Consider the following 25,638-nt stretch of genomic DNA (forward strand, 5'->3'; position numbering starts at 1 on the left):
CTGCTTGCCCTGGTGTTTTCATTCTATGTGGCTGGTAAACACTTAAATCACCCAGGCTGTACATTTCACATGTTTTTTTCATTAGTTAATTTGTTTCTTGAGTAATCCTTAAATTTACAGAATATATCTGTGGTCTTTTCTTTTCTGATAACACTCCATTCATCCATCCATCCTCAACTCCTTTTTCCCCTTTTGCACATGGGGTTGAGGTGTCACAGTGACAATAATCTCGAGCCAAGCTTTAAATCACCAGGTGGCTAGCCCTGCCATGGTAGTTCATCCATACCACTGACTCACATACACACACACACACCTATGGCCAATTTAGAATGTCCAGTCCACCTATTGCATAACTTTGATAAGACTCAAGGCCTCTTAAAAACTACAAACACTGTTGGTATCTTGGAAAAAAAGTACATTTTGTCTCTTATTGTCAGTTCTGTAGAGCAGAGTGTATGATATACCTTTAAGAAGCTTTCTAGTGAGCTAGCACATGTATACAAGTACTGAGCATGTGCAAGCCAGAGTGTCATATTGAGTGAGCAGCCAGAGTGAGAGCATGCGAGTATGTGGTCAGTCAGTTAGACAGGTCATTTAAGTTCAATGTTCCATCCATCCGTCCTGATGTGTTTGTGTACAATAAACTACTTAAACACCCAGGCCTCAATGTCTTCTCAATGCACATAAGAAGAGTGCCAATGTCAGAATGGGATCTAGAGTTAGAGCCATGAGGCAACTGGTTAGAGTTGGAGGAATATAAAGGAGTAGATCATCCCTACTGCTCAAAATGACTCGCAAAACAGGTCAGAAATGAATTTCACATACTAAAACTTGCTTAAATTATTTTATTTGCTACAAATATAAAACAATGCACTCAAAACAAACTTCTTATTAAACAAAATGTCTGATATTGTGACATACTGATAAAAATATTCAAAATAATTACGAAAATATTTGAAACAATATCCGAATCACATAAAATGTACAAGAAAAGGGAAACACTTACATTTTTTCACCATGTGCTACATTTGTGTATTAACTAAAGCTATTCAAAGTATCCAAAGTGTGCAGTGTTTGTAAGTGTGTGCTGAATTACAGTACAGTTATTTCACAATGTACAGCCATCACAAAGTACAGTTGTTTCAAAGTATATTTTGCAGAGTACACTCTTTCAAAGACTTTATTGTGAATTTGAATATTATTACAAGTACCTGGTATGTGTGAATGTTAATAACATGATTACAAGGGCCACTTAATCTGTGGGCATGGCAGAACGGTTTTGTAGACCCACACTGTGTTTGATAACAATATTGCAGAAAACTGAAGAGTGTTTGAGTAGGAATACAATATTTTCATACAGGCTGCTTTTTCTGACAAAGACACCTGTACTAAAGCATTTATTCTGCTTAATTTAGCTGGTTCAGAGGCCATTGAAAGACAGCATTCAATTGTGTATACACCTGCTGTGTTTTTTGCAGGGGAGGGGGAAGACCACCATAGAGTGGCACCTGCTGAAACTCAGGAAGACCCCGAGTGTTTAAAATGCAAATTTAGAGAAACGTGTAACCCCCAAACTAATGTTACAATGGAAAGGCACTTATTTTACACAAAGGATCAAAAGCCTGGTGAAACTTTTGCAGCATATATAACGGACTTGAGAAATAAGGCTAAAATGTGTAGATTTAGTGATTTAAGAAATGATTTGATAAATGGCAGGCTTGTGTATGGTATTAAAAATGACACAATGAGAAATATTTTACTTCAAGACGGTGATATAACTTTCAATAAGGCCATTGAGATTTGTCAGATATACGAGCTTACAGAAAAGCACACAAGTATGCTTACAAATGAGAATAGCAGTGGAAGGCACAGTGACAAACCTCATGTTGATAGCATGCAGCGCATTGTTAAAAGAAACAGGCCCAAGCACATGGCAGCTACTGCAGGTCCTCTAACAAGACACTGGGAAACCCGGAGTCTTTCCATCAAATTCCAGGACATGCTCAGTGAACCATAAGTGTGAGTCAGCAAAGTCAAAACATGTGCTTCTACCCAGCTTCACAGTCAACTGTCATAACTGTGGTAGTAATCATGAACCCAAGAGGAAAAAGTGCTTAGCGTTTGGTCAGCAGTGTCATTCTTGCAATAAGAGTAATCATTTCAAAAGATTTTATAAAGAAAATAAGGAACTTTCTTTTATTAACAGATGGCATTCCAAGAGGCAAGTTGATCAATTAGAAAGCTGCAACCCTACTTTTTATGTTGATGATGTGTCTGTTCTTGGTGAAATAGTCAATGAAGTAGATTTGTGGGCAAAGAATTAAATCTTTTGTGCTGTTTGGATTAATGGGAGCGCCGTAGAGCTCCAAGTAGATACTGGCTAAAAGTGCAATCTAAGCAGAAACATTTGATATAGTAAAAGCTGCAGAACATCTTGATCTGACAAAGTGTGCAAAGCTACTTGCTTACGGTGGTGAAGAGATTCAGACTGAAGGTTTGATAGTGCTTTCAAGTTACTCTGCTGGGAACAGCTATGACTTGCAATTTTACGTAGTCAAGAGACACGCACAGTCATTATTAGGCCTTAGAGATAGTTTGAAAATGGGATTGCGTTCATTTAATAAAGAGGTTCACCATGTAAGCCTGCATGACAACAGCTCAAATTTCACCCAAAACATTTTTTCTGACCATACTGATATATTTGCAGACAAACTAGGCAAACTACCAGGTGTGTACTCTATGAAGTCATACACAGACGTCAGCCCAGTTATCAGACCAGTATGGAAAGTTTTAGTAGCTACGCAGAGCAGAGTCAAAACTAAGCTAGACAGAATGAGGTATCCTCCATGATAGTAGCTCATAAGAAAAGCTCAGATGATATTAAAATATGTATTGATCCAAGAGATCTGAACAAAGCTTTATAAAGGCCTCATCATCCATTACACACAGTTGAAAAGGTTGCTGCCCTCATGACAAACACCACTGTTTTTTCTGTCTTAGATGCAAAGAGTTCATTTTGGTAAATAATGCTTAACCAAAAATCCTCATTGCTAATACATTTGGTACACGATTTGGACAATACAGATTTCTGAAAATGCCATTTGGAAAAAATTCTGCCAGATAAGTCTTTCAGCGTGCAATAGACCAAAATTTTTTGGGCTATTATAGTAGATGATAGTCTAGTAGGAGGCAATGTTGGTGAACCTGAACAGGATAGAAACCTCAGGAAAGTTCTGGAAAGAGCATGTGATGTGAATTTTAAGCTGAATCATCAGAAGTGCAAATTCAGGCTATAAGAAGTTACTTATGTTAGTCACTTGTTTACCAGTTCAGGCTTATGACCAGATCATTCCAAGCAAACAGCAAATTGTTAAGATGCCAATTCCAGAAAATGCCCAAGCCATGCAATGTTTTGTTGGCATGGTCAAATATCTAGGCAAGTTTATTCCAGATTTAAGCCAGCTTTTGGCACCATTAAGAAAGTTGACATGCAGTGATGTAATTTGGTCATGGTCAGAGCAGCACCAAAGAGTATTTGTTGTCCTAAAATGGAAAATTGCCAACCCAGAAATTCTCATCTACTATGATGGTCACAAATCAGTTACTATTTCCTGTGATGTTTCTACATTTTGTCAAGGTGTAGTCATTCTTCAAGAGGGTAGACCAGTAGCCTATGCATTGAGAACTCTTACCCAGACTGAGAGGCAGTATGCCCAGACTGAGATAGAGCATTTGGTAATTGTGTTTGCACATTTGAAGTTTCATGATTATATTTATGGTTGACCTATCCAGATCAAAACTGACCACCACCTTCTAGTTACAATTTTGAGCAAGCCTATCATACAGCTCCAACTAGACTACAGTGTGTGATGCTCAAATTGCAGAAGTACTAACTTCAATCTTGTTTACACAAAAGTCAAACTTCTTCATCTTGCTGAAACTTTATTCAGATCACCCAGAAAAAAACAAAGAACAGCATAACAATGAGCAACTTGAATATGAGGTCATAGAAATGAGAATTTTTTTTCCACACATCTTGATGAGCTCACAACTCACACAGCTTCAGACCCAATTCTCCAGCAGTTCAACCACTTTATCAGTCAAGGATGGCCTTCAAAGCAATCTTGCTTACCAGTAGAAGTGCAACCATGCTTTCTATACAGAGATGAGATTTTGTTAGAAAATGGTATCATCATGAAAGGTCCTAAAGTGATTGCTCCAAAGTCCTTGTGACAAAAGTACATTAGGATCTTGCATTGTGGCCACCCAGTAACTGATTCTACCACAACAAGGGTGAGAGGTCTAATGTTTTGGCCTCCTATGTCAAGAGATAAAGAGAATACTTTTGTCTTGTTCAGTATGTGATAGCACAAAGCCACATCAGCAAAAAGAAACACTTCACTTAAGCCAGATTTCTGAACTACCTTGGTTAGCAGTAGCCATAGATATATTTGAGTGGAATGGTCAACATTATTTGGTGATAGTAGACTCTTATTCATATTGGTTTGAGACTGACCTGCTTTGGAACCTAACTTTCAAGACTGTCATTATTAAGTTGAAGTGACATTTTTCTGTCCATGGTATTCCACATAGAGTGATTTCTGACAATGCTGCGCAGTTTACTAGTGTTTCTTAGTATTAGACATTATTTTCAGGTCCCTTAACACTTGGGCCAAAGTCTGCACTCTTGGGGCAGGCTAGGGCCAATTTCACCTATATGACCTGGAAATTGCTGGAAGAAAACTCATTGTATGCTTACCCGGTCAGCATCAGGGCATAGTTAGTGTAAAACTTGTTTTTTTTTCTGATCTTATATAAGCCCCACATTTGTCAGAAGCTGCTCTTTGCATACCACCAGTCACTGGTGCCTTGTATACATGCAATCACCAGAAATTGAAATTTACTTATAAAAGAACTCAGAACTTTACCTCAGTCCCACTTTACTCATGGGGCAATTAGTTTGCACAGTGAGCAGTATTTATGCATTTAGTTCCACCTTACCTTATTATAGCACTCAGGACTATCGCTGCTCAGAGACCATCTGGCTTGGGTGCTGGGTAGCATCTCTGGTTAAGTTTTCTGCAGATTACACTAAGTAAGCACCCTTCCCTCGTCCAGTTACAGACACCCTCCACTCCTATCCCTTGCAAATACACATTAGGACCTATAACCATGGATAAGCATTTTCCTGCAATCTCTGCATCCAGCTTGGTAGACATGGGCATCCTGAGGCAATGTACAATGACAGCCACTTAATTCACAAACAGCCATATATGCAGTATTGATACTGTAGGCTAGAGTCTCACATACAGATGCAAAGAGCAACAAACAGGTTGCCAGCAATGAACACACATCACTCACTACACCCACAAGGACCGCACGCATAGGCCCACATATGCAAAGATACTCAAGTGTAACTTGCCCAAACCTCAAAGCCTTCTCAGGCACACTCCTCAGAAACTCCACAAGCAAACAAATAAGAAAATTCCCATCACAACACATAAAACTACATCTCATTGTATCTCAGCTGGCAAGCCCATAAGGTGAAACATTCCACAACCCAATATTCTGTTTATTGGAGCCTCCATCATGATACACACTGATGTTCCTCCTACCAGGCTGGATAAGAAGGTTACACTGAGATGCCTGTCAGTGGCTGGGATCCAACAGATCACAAAAGCACTGTGATCACTTACTCCCAATTAGCAGTATGACTCAGTCATAGTCCATGTGGTTGTGAATGACCAGAGCTGTACCTCCTTGGACTATATGACAAAAGACATGATGGAGTTATCAGCTGATGTATCACAGACAGATAGGAGCCTAACATTATACATCATTCTACCATCTCCAAGGAGATGCCACAATACTAACAGAAAATGATAAACTTTAACAAATGGCTTAGCTACTGGTGTCATTGTCAGCCTGGGAAGATATTGTTGACAGGCCACACTGCTTTGCCAGGAATGGTCTGCACCTGTCAGCTTTAGGCTTTTGAATATTATCTAAAGCATTATCCACTTGTATAGTAACTTTTTTTAGGCAGTGCCAAACAGACAAATTTTCCAACATAATAAATGCTACTCAGAGAAGCTAACGGTGTTGCTGATCAATGCCAGCAGCCTCAACAAAAAACTGCACCCCTTAGAATCTCTCCTTACCCTGGAGAATGCTGACATCTGTGCAGTTACTGAAACATGGTTCAAAACTATGGAAAGCACTCCTGCAGTCCATGGCTATAATGTCTTTCATGCGTTCTGACCACTCACTGAATATGAAAAAACTGAAGGCATATCTGTCTACACAAAGGATAAGTATACTTCAAGACTGATAAAACAATTGGACATGCTTGAGCTACTCCATGTCCAATTAACCATGGGAAAAATCCATTAACATATTCTTGCTGGCTACAGGTCCCCAACATTAACCATGAAACCCATACATCATAAGAGAAGTTAATAGAACCACTCACCATCCAGCCCAATACCATATGCATGAGTAATTTTAACTATGCATCCATTAATTTTGAGGAATATATGACTACTAACATGCAGGCTCAAAGATTCCTTGACTTTGTAAATGCATATGCCCTGGAGAAACTAGTCTGCACTCCCTCTAGGGGAACAAATGTCCTAGATCTAGTATTGACAAATATGGGAGAGCACTGTACCCCCCCCCCCCAAGTGAAATATCCTCACTAATAAGATCAGACTAAAAAGTGGTTTCCCATGAAATAAATGTAAAACTAGTCCCCCACACCTAACCCAAAAAACTTTAAGAACTTCTGTAACATAAATTACCCGTTGTCAAGGGATGGCATAGCTAGTCTCAAACCTTCCCCAAATCCAGAAAACATAGAGACTTATGCCAAGACGTACAAAAAAGCCCTGTACAACAATATAAACAAATGCAAAGAAACATCAGTACCAGCCTGAAATAAAACGAGGTCAAACCACAAAAACAACCCTCCCTGGTGGACCCCTAGTATTAATAGGTTGTACGACAAAGGAAAGAAAATCCTGTTGAGAAGTAATAGGGAATGTGCACAACAAAGCAAAAAGTTCCTCATTAGTCTAAACAAGCAAACCAGAGAACAAGTCAAGTCTCTGAAAGCAGATTTTGTGGCAAAAATAGCCTCCAGTGCTAAGGGTAACCATAAGACATTTTTTAGTTTTGTCTGCAATCTTAAAGGCAGCACCCAACAATATGCAGAAATGGTTGTAGATGGCATTATCTGTACTCAACCAAAAGATATAGCAACTCTGCTGGAACAAATTCAGCCTAAATTTCACCTCACTGTCACTCCTGCCCTCCCCATAAAATACCCTCCATCATTCCATTGCTGATTATCACCAAAGAACATGTTGTTACTGTGCTCTATAAAGCTAAAAACATGGCTTCAGTGGAGTCTGACAGTATACCAAGTGGACTCTTAAACAGCTTAAATTAGGACTTATCAGGCCCATTAGAATCTCTGTTTAACCGCAGCATCTGGACTTGATTTGTCTCGATAGAGTGGAGGATCCCTCTGCATGAAGAAGAACCATCTATTGACATGGGAAATTGCAGACTCTTAAGTTTGACTTTTCTTATATGTAAGGCCATGGGAAAAATAATCATGAATGTGATAAATACCAACATAGGAAACCTCCAAACACCAGACCCAATCCAATTCAGCTTTGTCACGTGCAGGTCATGTCTACTGAATCTGGTGGATTTCTTTGAGAAAGTCACTAAGGCCTTGGATGATACTAAAACAGTACATTCCACCTACCATGACTTAGCTAAGGCATTTGACAGAATTCCCTATTCAGGTATTATAAATAAACTCATAAAACTGGGTTTACATCACTACATCATGAGATGGATAGCCAATTGGCTCACAGACAGGACACATGCGGTTAAAGTGGGTTAATCCAGATCCAGCAAGAGGAAATTTACAAGTGGTGTGCCATAGAGATCAGTGCAGCTACCATTGCTGTTCAGAATATACTTCTCTGAAGTCACGTCTAACAACTGCAAGCTGGAGATGATCAATAAATCCCCCACTGATGTAGATTTCCTTCAGGAAGGTTTAGATCAGACAAATGATTGTTATCAGAACCATAGCCTAAAACTATATGAGAAAAAATGCATTACCATACTTTTGGGAAGTGAAATACCCCTGCAAATTACATCATCAATAGCAGACCCTAAGAGTAGACTCACAGAAGAGAGATTTAGGGACACAGATAGATTGAGTACCATATGTCCACAGTGGTGAGATAGTTCTTCTATGTGGTACAACTTATAAATAAAAGTATGGCATTCAGATCCATGGAAATTATAGTCAGCTGTTTTCATCCCTCACTAGGCCAATAATAAAGTACAATGTGCCATTTGGCATGTACTTGACTAGGCACTTACAGTGACCTTAGAGATTCCTCAGATAAAAAATACAGGGTGTAAAAACATTTCCTGTGTGGGTAGGCAAAAAAGCCCTATCCCTTTACTCGTCTCCTACCAACTATTAAGGGTGACCTATGCCTGATCTAAAAGACAATCACCAATCCAGTCCTGATGGAGCTGCTACACATCAGCAAGTCAACGAGCAGAAGGGTCACCCGATCTAGGCATCACAACTTAGACAGTGACTCAAACAAAGCATGCTGGAGAGAGAGAAATGTGTCTCAGAGATTGTCCCTTCTTTGAGGTACGCTTCTTATTCATGTTAATCAGAGTCCTTCTCTGGCCCTCTTCCAACACCCTGTGGATCAATGGATGAGAATCACAAATTCACATTTAGGGTAGTGCCTATGTCCCTTACGGACAGGGGCAATGTGGAAAATACTCGAGGCATAGACACAAACCTATTTCACCCTCTTGCCCCTGTGAGCCATATACTGAGTAAAATGGGGTTATATTGGCTTGGCTTGTAAGGGCAGTTAAGCCATTAGCTGAGTAATCTTCTATGAACCAATCATCCTTTTCCAAAGTATTATTAACATCTGTACTAGAGGCATTATCCGATGCAGAAAGTATTGCCAGGGAAACATGTTCCCCCTTACAATCTACTGGTCTTGACTGTCCATCTCTGATCTGATGGTCATTTTCTATTTTAACACTCCTCACCAAAGGTGCTCACCTTCTAAAAGACTGCTGTTACTTTCATTTTATTGCTTCTGATTTTTACTGCTGCCTTTCATATATGAGATACTTTCATAAAAAGCATAGAAGTCTTAGCAGCAACATTTCCCATCTCTCCAAGTAATTTCTTAGAAGTACTATTTTGCTGGAGATGAACGAAGCAGGTTAGCCAAATGCTGCACACCACAACCATCACCCAAACTCACCTCGATTTCCAATATATAATTACTACCAAATGTTTCTCATGCTGTCAATTCAATATTATGTATCCTCCCATAAGGCCCCGCTCCTGTCCCTATTTTTTGAAGCAAGTATACCAAAATAATAAATGCAATTTATACATATTTTAGCTTAGGCATATAAACAGAGTTTGCTGCAAATGCCAGTGAGAGCTTACCGCAAAGGTGGAGAGTAGAGAATGACTTTGGACCTCTAAAGTATCTCCCTCCCCACAAATGTGTCCTTAATCTCTTATAGGGCAAATACTCCTCTTTCAGCTCCAGAACCATTGCTTAACCATTCCACGAGTTTTTTTTTTTTTAATTTTTATTTTTTTCATGAGGCTGATGCCATAATACATATGTACTTCTATACATATTGACATACTGTTCATTCCCATTTTCCAACTTTGTTTTCCTCTTTTGTGGAAAATTAAAAATAAAGCAATGAAATCACTTATGAAGAAACCTAGCAGCCCTCTGTACATATTGTATATATAATAAACATACACAAACCAACCTGTAGTCAGGCATATCCATCTCCTGCAGACCACCATCAAACTATCAACTTTCACAATCCATCCCCGTATGGAACTTAGATGTCAACACTATAGAACACATCATCAATCTGCCCCCTAATTATATCTGATATTCTAGAAATGCTGGACATTAGCAGATGTGTCATTTCCTGGAATTTATGATTATTAGTCTAGTTGTATGTATAACATAACTGAATAGTAGTGAGACAATGATTGTTTTATATTTTATGTTTCCAGATTAAAGACAGTCCAGTGTGTAGATACTACATCACTGATCAAGACTGCAATGTCACAGGAAGCATTATGTTCCAATTAGTCATTAAAATACTGTCCTATGATTCTTATCACTTAATCATAGTAAATGATACTTGTCATGCTTTATACTGCTGAAAATATCTGAAATATAAGAAACCAAAAATGCATGAATTTGACCAGGGTTATGACTCTGTGGGTCATGATGCTCAATGCCAGAAGTCTAAATCTCAAAACGCACTCGCTCAAAGCACTCCTTAAAATGGAGAACATTGACATTTGTGCTGTAACAGAGACCTGGTTCATGGCAGCAGAAAGCACCCCTACACTACCAGGCTATAACTCTTCCCACATCTTCCAGCCGCAGAACTTGGACCGAAGCTACAAAGCCGATGATGTTTCCATATTCATAAAGGATGTGCACACCTATAGACTGGTAACCTAACATAATGCATCAGAGATACCCAATGTTAGCTGAACCTGAAGTAAGACAGTGATTCAGTTCTTAGCCTGCTATAGGTCCCCAAGACTCACACTCCATGTTCTTAAGCACCCTGGAGAATATTAGGGTCCAACCTAACACTCTCATACTAGGCAACCTCAACTACCTCACCATTAACTGGGAAAACTATTCATGTACCAATACACTTGCCCAATGTTTCCTGGAGTTCATTAATTCCAATTCCCTGGACCAGCTCATTATTACCCCCCTAGAGGTAGCAACATCCTTGACCTGTTCATTACTAACATGGGCAACCGTTCCTCTACACCAATAGACAGGTACTCCCTGGTTAGATCCGACCACAAACTAATCACCTTGGAAATCCACAGCCCCCCACCCACCCACCCCACCCCACAAAGGTAACCACCATGAAAAACTTATCCAAAGCTAACTTTGGGCTCCTAAAACAGAGGTGTTTAACTTCATGGCACCCATGCAAATAGAGAATAGTTGCATGACTACAGAATCTTACACCAATGCACTGTACAAACACGTACACAAATGCATGGATCTCACCATACCCAATAGAACCAAGACGCTCTACTCCAAAAACAGGAAGCCAGTCTGATGGTCCCCTGCCATAAACAAACTCTACAACAGAAGTTGTGGAATAAGGTAAAGTCCCAAGACTGGAAAAACTCTCTTATCAGCCTCAAAAAAAAGTTGAGATCCCTCATCAAACCCTCTAAAGCTAGCTATGAAAACAGAATTGCAGCAGATAATAAAGACAAACACAAGGCGTTCTATAGTTATGTAAAGAATCACCATGGCAATAGCCAGATTTGCTCTGAGGTACTGCACAATGGTACCTTCTATACCAAGCCAAAAGATATTGCTAATATACTGGCCGACAGATTCAGTTTGATTCTTATACAATGACAGGTGCCAATCATCTTGTGAGATGATTGTTGAAATTGATTGGAGACAAGTGTAGCATTCTGGGTTACTATAAACAGGTCATACTAGCCGTTTCTTTCTTTCTTTTTTTTTTTTAGTAACTGCTGAACTGTTTTAGGGATTTATTGAGTATAACTACTGTGTGATATAGGCCAAATGCAAATAGTATGGATAATATTAATATGGCAAAGCAGAAGTCTCTGCATTTGTTGGACTTTGCCGCCTTATTTGACTAATCCCTTGAAAGTTGTGATTTTCTCAGAGATGCAGTACGGAGGTGGTGATTCCACATAAATTTATCCAGACAGGATGTGCCAATAAAGTACCTATACAAGAAAAACAACCCTGGGCTTTATATTTAGTAGGTTTTGTGTTTTGACTACCTTGGTGTAATAGCATAGTCACAGGTGAAAAATGAAGGCTCAGGCAGACTTGCTTGACAACACAAGTAGCTGATAACTTAATCAAGTCAGTAAAACCTTAACATTTGTCATACACATTTTTCATTCACTCCAGCAGACAGCAAGTAATTGCTTTTGTGAGTGATGCATGCATTTGTCTGCATACTTGCATTTCTGCTCATTTCTATGTCAACCCTGACATTGCTTTCAATTAGCTTTTGCCTGCATTTGAGGCCTGCTGTTTGACTACTGAAATCTTCTGATCCTTTAGCCAAAAAAAGTAAAAATGTACTCCAGCCAATAGATCATTTCAACTATGTGCCTCACCATCTGGCACCCGCAACTGCTAACTGAATCACAAGTGATGACATTATGTGCAGGAGCTGTACTTTTGCGTCATTGGACTGGACCACACTATTGTCCCCAGTGGTTCTATTTCTAATTTGCTGTCAGTCACAATGGTAGTTGTTTATTCTTAAACAGCTGCAAATTTTAATTTACAAGGTCCTTTCTCCATTTCCATGTAAAGGTAGGAAATGGGGAGACTACTAACTACTTCAGGATTTTCTAACATTAGCTGAGCCAGGCATGTCCCTTTAGTGAAGTACAATCAAGCATATTCATGTGAATGAAACCGAGATGGTGAATTTAACAACTTGTATCATATCCTAATGCTCCTCTTGTCATTTACTTGCCCATTGCCTGAAAGTGGGGCCTATATCTAAAATCTCTTCAGACTGTGCAGTGAGTTGTATTACTTGGCTACAACAACAGTTCTTCTCTTCCTTCTCTTTCATTGAAAAGGCACAGCATTATTTTGTTTTGTTGTGTATTGGTCTTATCCTTCCTTTCTAAATAGTATGTTGTCATGCATACTACTCCAAGTGTATCTAATGGTATTATAGATTTCATTTTAGGGATGTAGTTTGGTAAGTGTGGAAGAGGCTGCTACCCTAGATGCAAGCTTTTAGGGGCACAATCAACAACAACTGGCAGGGTATGAATACAGTTCCAGTTTTAAATTTATGAAGTCATTAGGATAACAGGGCTCCACAAATGAATGCCAATACTGAATTCACTATTACAGTTGAAGCTCGGCTAGCATGATGCTTTTTCTCCCAGTTATAGCAAGCTACTTACTATATTTACAGGGGTGCAGAATGCCTTTTTGGTCCTTGAATTTTGAAAACCCTTTGAGCTAAAGAGACACCAGTTTAGGGAAGTCCCAGGATACCAGAAAAACTAGCTACTATTGTTTGGGCTCAACACGCTATCCAGACATCACTCAACAGGGCAGTTAATCTAGGCATCTTGTCTAAATTTAATTGCTCTTCTCAATCTTGCTTGAACTATCCATGCAAGATATACCTTTAGCCATTTCTCCATCTAGAGTGGATTAACTCTATTAAATTTCCATACTTATTAACCCAACTACCCTAGCTTTCCTCCTTGGGAAGGTACAATTTTCTGCCCCTCTTTAGTGACCTATGACAACCTTACACTTATAAAAAACATCCACCACAAAGCATTAAACCCTATAACCCTAAATTTTGCTTGAGAAGATTAACAGGTTAGCAAATTAAAAGCATTCATCAAGTAATGCAGATGAGTCTATACAGACTACAGTAAAAGCAAATTCCTAAAGTCGCTACTAGTGATTCCATCATTTGTGGAATCCTGGGCAGCAGGATGAAATTGTGTTTTAATTGATTGTGCTATTTTGTTTAATGGGTGTTCTTTTTGATTCCCATGTACCTATGTCATTGATGGTGTGGTAATGCCAAAGATCTACACATTGACTAAATCTTATTCTCTGTGGTGTGTTAGTAGTTTGATTAGTGGTATGTCTTCCTAAGTTGTATTTGATATCTATTCTTATTCAAGGGGTAGAAAAGTGGACTTTTTTTAGGACTTCTGTCAGCAGGAGGAAGAAAGCATTTTGAGGACTGCTAAGAATTCGAATATATACCAATCTTTAATCAGGCACTGAAATAAGCAGCTGGTGGTTACTGTAGTGATAATTGAGTTCTGCTGTGGAGAGGCTACCACTGTAAATAGCACGAGTGGAAACATTAATTGCACTTGGACATTCTCATGATTAACGCATCTGCTGATTGATTTTTCAAATGCGTGTGGGTGGTACCTATGGGCTGGTAAAGTGTGTGTGTGTCATTTACTAGTTTGAAAATATAGGAAATAAGTATGTATTCTGGTACTGAGGGATTATCTTTCTTAGCCTACATGAAAATGCTTACTGCAAGGCATTGGAAAGGAGACATCGCTACACAGTTAAGCCTCTGATGATTTGAGAGGAACAATATGTAATCTATCCTAGATACAGTACAGGAGTTCAGATATTTCTTTTTGCAAAACATGTTGGAACAGCATTAATATTTTGCCTAGTCTGTTCAACCTTGTTTTGTAGACCTGCTGAAGACATATGCCTGTGAACCCTGGAAGGTATTTTGGGGTGCACTAACAGCATTATAGAGGGTCAAGGTCATTAATGAGTGCTCTTCTTTCACTGTACTTGCAGAACAAGCTGCTTCCCTATCCACTGCATTAAGCTGAATATTTTCAAGTTTTCAATTTGAGGTTAGGACTCTACCAAAGTAATGGAATATTTCCCCATATTTGTGATTTCATGGCAGGATAGTAAGGGATAGGCAAAATCTGGAGACTATTTACTTCTCAGATGTGATGGCTGCATTTCTGGAATTTGAAGGTGACCTTGTCCTCTACATCTCAAATAATTGGGACTGATGTGGAGAAGCTTGCTTCTGAGTGTAAGGTCATGAGATGAAAATTAATGTCTTCAAATTAAACATTGTGTTTCTCTCTCAGGAAGGTGTGGATTACTTTGCACATTCATGTTGATGAGCTACTCAAGCTGAAACATTTAAATATCTTGAAATCTTGTCTAGGGGTGATAAGAGGTGATGTAGAGACTGATCCACAGAAGAATGACCTGTTGGCAGTATGATATTTCTGCAGTGAAGTGAAAACTGAATACATAGGACAAAAGATATGTTTTACTGATCACTGTATGTCTTGATCCTTGCTGTCAGTAAAACCATAAGACTTCAGATCAACAGAAACAAGATTCTATCAAAGGGCAGGTAGCTGGGCTCTCTGTCCATGGTAAAGGGTGAAACTCAGCCATCCATGAGAAAACCAGACTAGATGATTCCTCATCTGTGTAGACAGAAATTATGTGAGGTCATTTGTGAACCTTTTGTTGATGCCCCCTTGCACCACTTCATGGAAAGTTTGTTAGTCAAATGGACAAACTCAGAAAATGGTGAAGCTATTCCTTCTTTCATCTTATCTGAAAATACAACTGAATTAGTGGACAACAGTGTTGGGAACAGTGAATGTTAGTTTATACGTCTAAAAAAAAAAAAATGGCCAGTATTCAGATAGTGAGGTCCCAATTGAAAAATACTTTATTATTTTAAACAGTCCATTTCAAAATAGAAAGACTGGTTTTGGCATTATAGCCTTCATCAGTGTGAATAGAAAAGAACAAATACAACACTTATATAGTTATACATCTCACATATTTCCAGTTGATTGGATAATTACAAATGAACATTGAGACCTGGTTGGAATAACCGTCCAAGTCTAATAATCAAATTGTTTTCCTTTTTATTTAATAGGACACACCACCCAGCTTTATTTTGCCTATCACCGACTTGTAAACTGTTTGCTCTTCAACACATTTTTACAAAAAGTACAATGACCACAATGAGTACAACCTTCCAAAGTCCCCCCATTAATTATGGTCTAGCATGAATGTCTGCCATGATTTCTTTTTTGTGTTGATTTCTTTTATGTGTTGAAGACTAAACAATTTACAAGTAAGAACACTCCCAAAGTTTATGATATTCACATATTTGGTAATTATAGTACAGATTGGGTTATCTATGTAGCTACATGTACTTGTTCTGCCTTCTATGTGGGACAAACTTCACCTCCCCTTAGAATGCAAATCTGAAAACATCTTAGTGACATTAGGAATAAACGAATGTCCAATGCACTATATAAACATACTATTAAACATCCCACTGCACACTTTATGTTTGTTATTATTGATAAAATTGGGGGGGGGGGTAGGCAAAATAAAGCTGGGTGGCATGTCATATTAAATAAAAAGGAAAACAATTGCATTATTAGACTTGGAGAGTTATACTCACCAGGTCTCAATGAACATTTGTAATTATCCATCACATTGGGAATACGTGAGACAGGTAACCATACAAAGTGTTGTATTTTTTTTTTTCAATTCACACTGATGAAGGCTATAATGCCAAAACTGGTCTGTCTACTTTGAAATGGGATGTTTTTTAATAATAAAGTAGTTTTCAATTGTGACCTCACTATCTGAGTGCTGGCCAGCTTTTGTTGGAGTTTGGGTTTACTTCTTTGTGGGCCATTGCACCCGACGTACATGCGGAAGTCTTCCTTTGCTTTGGGTTTACACTTCTACATTCTGTGAACCTATCCAGAATAAAATGGGTTAGGAAAATGAATGATGGATAAATCTCTAGGCTTGATCTCTCCCTTTTATGGACAATGCGATGATGTGGGCAAGTGCTAGCATAGCCAGCTGGAGTTCTGTAAAGAATGATATGTCCTGTTAATATCAAACTGATTTATACACGACGCTTGTGTTACAAGATGTATTAGAATTGTATGCCATTTGTATATCAAACTAATCTGCACAGATTCTTGTTCTGAAAACATATTTGTAAGGTTTTCTTGTGTTAAAATGTATCAACAGTACACCCTGCTGAAATACATGTATTATTGCAACTGGATTAAATGTACCAGCTAGCTTGATTTAAGAAAAATAAGGGAAATCTAAATAAGTTGTTAAACCATTAAAACAGCACCCCACATTGCTGAATAGGACCAGAAACAATAGCTTTGGGAAAGCCTTTGTTGATTAGCTCAGTAAAAAAAGAGGGCCTCAGCCACTGCCGTAAACATTTAAATGCATACTGTGGCTGTCTGTGCTAAATTCCTCTCTCAGCGTCAAAGGGGAACACTGTGAGAACCTAGAGTCAGGTGACCAGATGAGGTCATTTTGCCAGTCCTCTTAGAAATTATATTTTATATATTAAAAAGAGAAATCTCAGAGTATATAATATTCTGTTTGGGAAGCCTGACTGGAAAGACTCTTATCCACAGCATCTTGCCTTGCAGTAGTAAGTAACTTAACTAATGAACAGTAAAATCTCTTAGATTAAGTCAGCAACATAGTGAAGCTTAGCTTAGAGAGTGTATTTTTTTTTTAACTTGCATGAGTCTGTCCATCTATGTTAATTTCAATATTTTCTGTGATTTTAACTGTTTTACTGTAAATATATATTTAATATTTCCTGTTGTTTTATTATTTATTAAATATATTTAAAACTTTTATTATGGCTGGTCCTTGTAGAAAGTATCTAACCTATGAGAGGACTTACATTTATTTGGTGACACTGTGCGGGCCAATCCAGAATGCCTAGCCATCTTAGTGAACTACTACCATCTGTATTCGTATCAATGCTACACAGTATAATTGCACACCCTTTCTTAATGGCTTTAGAGTAGCTGACTTGGGAGTGGCTGGTGGCGATAATAACTACCTTATAGTTGGGGCAGAAGGGAACATAGCTAGTAAACTTGTGTTAGCCTTTCCCAGGTGTGTGTGTGTGTACGTGCGTGTGTGTGTGTGTGTGTGTGTGTGTGTGTGTGTGTGTGTGTGTGTGTGTGTGTGTGTGTGTGTGTGTGTGTGTGTGTCAGCTACTTGGGACAGGGACTCAAAGCACTGGGTTTACAAAAGGGTTCTGGAGGATTTGATGTAAAGACACAGCTGAGGACCTAACCCTAGGACCTAACCCTATAGCTGTACCAGTGGGGAGTCTTATTGGGGACCTGGAGGAGACAGATATAGGCACATCAAGACCCTGGGCTGAGTGTGTTCCGTGTATGCCCTTTAGGGAAATTCTACTTGATGCAGAGAGGTCTGCATCTGGAAATACTGAGTGTATCTATATGTATTCCAAGGGCACGTCCCTCTCCAGTGTCAGTGTTGAGGATTCAGGCTCCATGATTACTGGCCCAGCATGGGGATGACACATATTGTTGGCCTTCACATATTGGTAGAAGTGGTGGGCATCACAGACAACATAAACATTTCTACTATGACTAAATCTAAGAGCTCCTCAATGACTCTATTTCATGTGTTCATCATTCAGAATGTATTGCAGTTTTTGGAAATATGTTTAAGTAATTGAAGTATCTGAAAAGGAATACAGGCAACAGAAGTTATGGTTGACTTGCAGAAAAATATACTGTCATTCCCCCAAATAATTACTATTTAAAAACAACCACAATTATAATAGCTGAAATAGTCTGTATTATGAAGAACACTATATTTTAAAGTAAATCACTGTAGTTTGTTAATTTATCTCATTTTTATTGATTACTAATTATTACTGAAGTCAGTTTGCCTATGATACTCTACAAACTATGTACAGTTTATGTGTCACATACAGGGAGCAATTTACCAAATAATATGCAATACCTTTGCCAAAGCATGGGAACACTAGTAAAATCATCATACTCATGAAAGACAAAAGACTTTTATATTTTAACTAAACTGACATACAAAAATTAGCTGCATACTCTTAACACAAGAGACCATTTACACTATAACCTACCGCATACTACAGTATTAAGGCTTGCAAATATCCTATATCTGTGACTAAGCATTTTTGCAAAACATTTTTTGGTCTTGCAAAGATGGGAATGCAATTATCTAATAGAATTATGAAAATCTTATATTAGTAAGAATTATGTTTGATGTGAGAGCAAGATGAAACCTACCAGATTAAATTAGTAAACATTGTGATGATGTGAGAGCAAGATGAAACCTACCAGATTAAATTAGTAAGAATTGTGTTTAATGTGAGAGCAAGATGAAAACTATGAACCAAAAAGTCACAAAATATCCAGAATAAACGAAAGTGTCTCCAAAAGTTGTTATTCACTCGGTTTAATGTTCCACAGAGTAAAACAGCCACATACAAAACGGTTAAAACCACATTAACGCTCTTAACACAGAATTGCGTTTTCGTCCCTCACAAGTCAGGACTTCATCAGATAATCATTATAATGTTTAATTGATACTTAAATACAACTCTTTATTCAAAATCTGCCAATTAGTTTAAAGTGCATTAGTAGACCTCAAATCAAATGTTTGCCCTTCATGAATATTTAATTAGGCTTCCTTTGAGTCCCTTGTAATGGCAAAATTCATTTCATACTTATTGTTTTACTCAATTCATACTGCATTTCTTGTAAATATTATTTGTGTTTTAAAAGCATCTAAAAATATTTATTTTAAAAACAATATATATATATAATATTTGAAAGTCATTCATAATACTGAAAATAATTCAGTGTGATTGAGATTTCTTATTAAAAACAAAATAAAATTCTCTTCTAAAATGCTGCCATCTCCTGGCCATTTAAATTATAACGTCCTTCATATCTCCGCAGCTCTCAATTTTAATACTGGGGTCAAGGAGATATAATCATTTAGTCCTGGTATTCTGGTGGCATCTAGTTTGATTTGCCACCATAATTCCCTATAACCCAACCATTCTTCCCACAAACCACCTCTTGCTTCTCTTTTAACCTGTTCTATTACAAAAAATTCAAATTTTCCCCCTTTACATTCCTTAATATGCCTGTATAATGCATTTGTTTCTCTGTTTTTCATAATATCATAAGTGTGTTCATAAATTCTTTTCCTCAGGGCTCGCTCCGTCTTTCCTACATAAAATGAACCGCATTGCTTACACACAGCTAGATATACCACCCCCTTTGTCTCACAATTATGATAGCCATTACTCCTAATAATTTCACCCCTACTAGATATATAAATTTCACTGACGTTCATTATATATCCACATTGATTACACCTATTACATTTGTAACTTCCTTTCCTTTTTTGCCCATCAATAGTTGCATTTGTCTGTTCTTTATTTTCAAAACCAGATTTTATTTGTGATTCCAAAATTCTTTTCATATTCCACGCATTTTTATACACAATTTTTGGAACTAATTTGCTCATTTTTGTTATATCAGTAATAGCTGAAAATTTACCCCATTCTTTTCGAAAAATATCGCTAATTTTCATATTAGAATAATTATATTCCATAATTAGAGCTTGCTCATAGTTATCTTTGGTTTCAAAATTGTTAGGTGAACAGTTACCAATATTAATATTTGTTCCATCTCCTTTAATAGGTTTGAATCTAGTAGTTCTACCCATTTCTACCTCCATTCTAATCTTCCTAACAAACTCCTTAGGATAACCTCTCTCCTCAAACATTCTTTCCAGTAGATCACATTCCTGTCTAAAATCTTCACTAGAACTGGTCATCCTACTACCCCTCACAAATTGTCCTTTGACAATGTTCTTTTTACAATGTGAGGGGTGTGCACTAGTGAAGTGGAGAAACGAGTTACAGAGTGTGTCTTTCCTGTAAATTTTTGTTTCAAATTCTCTCCCGTTTTTATATATTTCCACATCCAGATACTGTAATCTCTCTGTCGATGTGTTATAAGTGAATTTCAGGAAATTTGTAGTACTTTTTAAATAATCAAAAAATTCTTCAAATTTCTCTATACTGTCCCTCCAAAAGATGACTGTGTCGTCTAAAAAAATGACGATATAAAGTCCAACATCCTTTGTATTTGGAATCTAATATATAGTCCTCCTCCCATTTGGCTAGAACTATATTGGCATATGTGGGGGCACATGCTGCCCCCATCGATATACCTTTAGTTTGCTGGTAATACTCTCCATTGAACATTAGAAAATTGTATTTCAAAACCATTTCAACCAATCCCAATACCATAATTTTTTAGATGAAAACTACCAGATTAAATTAGTAAAAATTGTGATGATGTGAGAGCAAGATGAAACCTACCAGATTAAATTAGTAAGAATTGTGTTTGATGTGAGAGCAAGATGAAACCTACCAGATTAAATTAGTAAGAATTATGATGATGTGAGAGCAAGATGAAACCTTCCAGATTAAATTAGTAAAAATTGCGATGATGTGAGAGCAAGATGAAACCTACCAGATTAAATTAGTAAGAATTGTGTTTGATGTGAGATCAAGATGAAAACTACCAGATTAATTTAGTACAAATTGTGATGATGTGAGAGCAAGATGAAACCTAGCAGATTAAATTAGTAAGGAATTGTGATGATGTGAGAGCAAGATGAAACCTACCAGATTAAATTAGTAAAAATTGTGTTTGATGTGAGAGTAAGATGAAACCTACCAGATTAAATTAGTAAGAATTGTAATGATGTGAGGGCAAGATGAAACCTCCCAGATTAAATTAGTAAAAATTGCGATGATGTGAGAGCAAGATGAAACCTACCAGATTAAATTAGTAAGAATTGTGTTTGATGTGAGATCAAGATGAAAACTACCAGATTAATTTAGTACAAATTGTGATGATGTGAGAGCAAGATGAAACCTAGCAGATTAAATTAGTAAGAATTGTGATGATGTGAGAGCAATATGAAACCTACCAGATTAAATTAGTAAAAATTGTGTTTGATGTGAGAGTAAGATGAAACCTACCAGATTAAATTAGTAAGAATTGTGATGATGTGAGGGCAAGATGAAACCTACCAGATTAAATTAGTAAAAATTGTGATGGTGTGAGAGCAAGATGAAACCTACCAGATTAAATTAGTAAGAATGGTGATGATGTGAGAGCAAGATGAAACCTACCAGATTAAATTAGTAAGAATTGTGATGATGTGAGAGCAAGATGAAACCTACCAGATTAAATTAGTAAGAATTGTGATGATGTGAGAGCAAGATGAAACCTACCAGATTAAATTAGTAAGAATTGTGATGATGTGAGAGCAAGATGAAACCTACCAGATTAAATTAGTAAGAATTATGATGATGTGAGAGCAAGATGAAACCTACTGATTAAAATAATCATTTTGGGGAAGTCAATTTTCTTACTTCTTTCCTCTTTGATCTGAGAACTTGTTTTGTCCCTCTGGTATAAATTAGAGAGAGAAAATCAATACTTACAAGTTACACTGAGTGATGAACTTTTTTAAAGTTGTGCTTTCATTTTCTATTACCTTCCATGCATGAAGACACACAGATAGGGTCAGACACACATGCATGTACATGCCTGTTTATTTATACACTCATTGCTAGATAGTATGAAAATTAAAAATAAATAGTTATTTCTGAGGGCCATTAAAAATTAATCTTACATTTCCACTCCTTTAAATATTAGCAGCAATTCCATCTTCAACATCAGCTAACTAAAAACATAAAAGTGATGCATTTGTATAATGTTCATCAAGCTATTAATTACAAAATGTCTTCTGAACAAGTGGATTCTGCTCATATATCATTTTCAGATATTAAAAAACAGTTACAAAAGGATGTATATTTTTAATGAAAAATCCCAGGCAGTGGGAATCATGGCAGAAAAGGAAAGTGCTGTACAGTGTTAGCAACAATGAGCTTAATCATTGCAAATGTTAAAGCTTGGTTTCCTCATGATGTACTTGCACTAAGCAATGCACCTGGAAATCCATATTGAACTATGGCAAGGAATAAAATTTGCTTATCACTTAAAATCTCATGAGTCATGTCGATTTTTGGACTATGGAGACTGAACAACCAAAAGTCAGGACTTAATAGCCAAACCAGGAACCAAATAAACAACAGCAAAAACAACTCCACAAATCCACAGGAAGCAAAGAAGACCCACAGGGTACCAAAAATATATTTATTCCAACTGAATGCTTTCATCCGAATAGTAAACAAACTTCTTCTGAGTGTCTACACATAGCAAGTCTAAGACTGCCAATTCTCTGAACACCCCCCCCCCCCATACCAGTCTTGAACTTTGTATATATAAATTGTGGTGTGGAGGGGGCTTGCTCCTCTTCTTTAATTTTATTTATTTATTTATTTATTTATTTATTTATATTTTTTTTTGAGGAGCTGCATTTTGTCTTTTTTTCCTCAGCATTGAAGCCCTGACATTTTAGTTGGGTGCTATAAATCCACACAGCAACTCTAAGCAATGCAAAAGTCCATACAGATTATCATACAGAGATACTGCATAACACCATATAAAATAATCCACTGTAACAGGGTATTCACCCAATAACAATACAATATATTTTACATAAAAAGCATGATAAGAGTCATATCAAACCACTTGAACATAGTGCCATAAAAAGCATTTTGCACTGAAAATACAGACAGAAGTACAAAAAAAATCACATTCAGCAGCAGACTGCCATAACCATGCAGAACATGAAACATACTTTCATAAGCTTTACAATGCAACAAGGAAGTGGGTAAAGCATTAGAACCATGCCTGGTAAAATCAGGTTATGAACATGGGTATTTTGCTTCAACCTGCAAATTACACAGTATGTCATGCAGGAACAGGTGGTAGCTTTTGACTGATCATTAATAAAATGAAAGGTAGGGATGATAGTGTTGCCAGTGTCTCACAAAGTAGAACAGAACAAGCCCTGCTTAAATGCGGCTGCTGCACTGTTGGGCAATTGTACCAAGCATATTGTGTGCTGTACTAGAAAAAGACAACAACCCACTTACAAGACAGCATGTACAAAACCACAATCATGTACAACAAAGAGCAAAGTGGATGTCACACAAGTCAAGTCAAGTATTCTGACTGTACCAGCAAAGGTACAACAACAGATCTCTATATAAATCACTGAGTGGCATGTAGCACTAAGTGCATGAACAGTTTAACCATCATGGTAGGCTAAAGGAGTACCACTGGCTATGGCAGTTTTATGTTTAGTCTAAGGATATGGACATAGAAAGATGCAGAAAACACTGTAATTATTAATGCAACTCCCAAGGGCATCTCAAGGTTTACTACTACTGTAGAAAACACCCCAGAGTGTACATTACTTTGACAGATATGCAATGCAGTACATAGCATCAGATGTACGCTGTAATGAATTATGCACTTTTTGTGCCATATTAAGAGATACGGGCAACAGGACAATGGGAAGGAGAGGTAAAGATATAATGTGCAAGCTGGGTATACGAATAGCAACACATCCAGAATGGACTCCACATACAGTAGATAAGCTAAAAAATACAGATGCAGAACACGGGAATGCATTAAAAGAGAGCAGACACACACACACACACAGTACAACAGAACTGAGATGATAGCACACAGATGTGGGAAATCAACAGGATAATGAAATGATAGGGTGGGCAACCCACTTTTACTGCTTTTTACTTAAATATGCAGGAAAAGAACAATGTAATGAATGTAGTACAGAGTGTTTCAGTCAGTAGTACCACTAAACAGGGTTTCACTTCATAATCCTGAAATGCTGAAATACTGAATTTCAGCATTCCGAGATCATGAAGCCAAAAATTCTGAATGCCATAAGTGCGAATTTGAATATCTCGAATTCGCACTTATGCATTTCTGGTACATTGCGTGTAGTGTTATGGTGCCTGAAATTGCAGGTGAATGAGTGTTTGTGTGTGTTTTTGAATGTTGTATGTGTGGGTAAGGGTAGGAAGGTGTAAATATGAGTGTTAGTGTTGGATTTGTTGGTGTTTGTGTATTATTTGTGTACGAGTCAGTGGAGGATGTCGTGGTGTGAGTTTTTTTTTTTTTTATGTTATGTACGATCTCAGAGTTGGTATATGTAAGGGGGGGGTACAGGGTGGCTTGACCCCCTGCTTATATGTAGTGTAGAGTTGTCTAGTTTGTGTGCTGGGGTGGAATGGTGTGTGTGTTATGTGGTGTATGGCGTATGTATGTTCTTGATTGTGTGTATTGTGATTATGGGATTCGATATTGTGAATGGTTCAGCTTCATGGTCTCAGAATGCTAAAATTCGGTATTTCAGCATTTCCAGATTATGAAGTGAAACCCTTAACAATGTGTCTGATTTAAGCCTAGATCCTTTCATAAAACCATATTCTCTTTTTCCTTTTTGTATGTTGTCTCTGTGACTGTTCACTATTTGTTTTTGGGAGCTATGTGTTGGCAATACTGAATCAGTTCTGGGTTTAATGTTTTATACCATAATACACAATGTGTATAAATTTATGTTGTATGGTTGTTTTGATTACTGCATTGTTTGTAGGTATGGGATATGTGTTCCATGTATGTTTTTTTTTTTTATGGATGCACAAATATGTGTATTGTCATTTCTTTACTATTAAAAGCAGTTCCTCTGGGAACAGGAATTTAATTTCTATATGTGGATTTACTTGTGAAACATAAAAAGGAAAATGCCCCCTCTTTTCCATGATTGAATGGAAAAACAAAAAAAAAAAAAAGCACAGCTTGATGTTCACTGAAAGTTTCAGGACAGAAGCTCCATTCTACCTACAATTCAGAAAGCAGTCTGTTTGGTTATACATTTCAGTTCCAAACAGTAAATTGTACTTACAAGCGCATTTAAGCAGTCCCAAAAATCCTTTCTGTGCTAGGATAACACCATGCTTTTACGTTAAGATAATTCAACACAACAGGAGTATTCCTTCTGAGCGTTTCACCAGCTTACTTTAACATTCAAATGAGAATGCTTTCCTGTAAAAATCCAGATAACTGTATGTTTTGAAACTTCT

This window comes from Protopterus annectens, chromosome 6.part0, assembly GCF_019279795.1.
Source record: "Protopterus annectens isolate FY-2018-M chromosome 6.part0, PAN1.0, whole genome shotgun sequence".
NCBI classification, from domain to species: Eukaryota; Metazoa; Chordata; order Ceratodontiformes; family Protopteridae; genus Protopterus; species Protopterus annectens.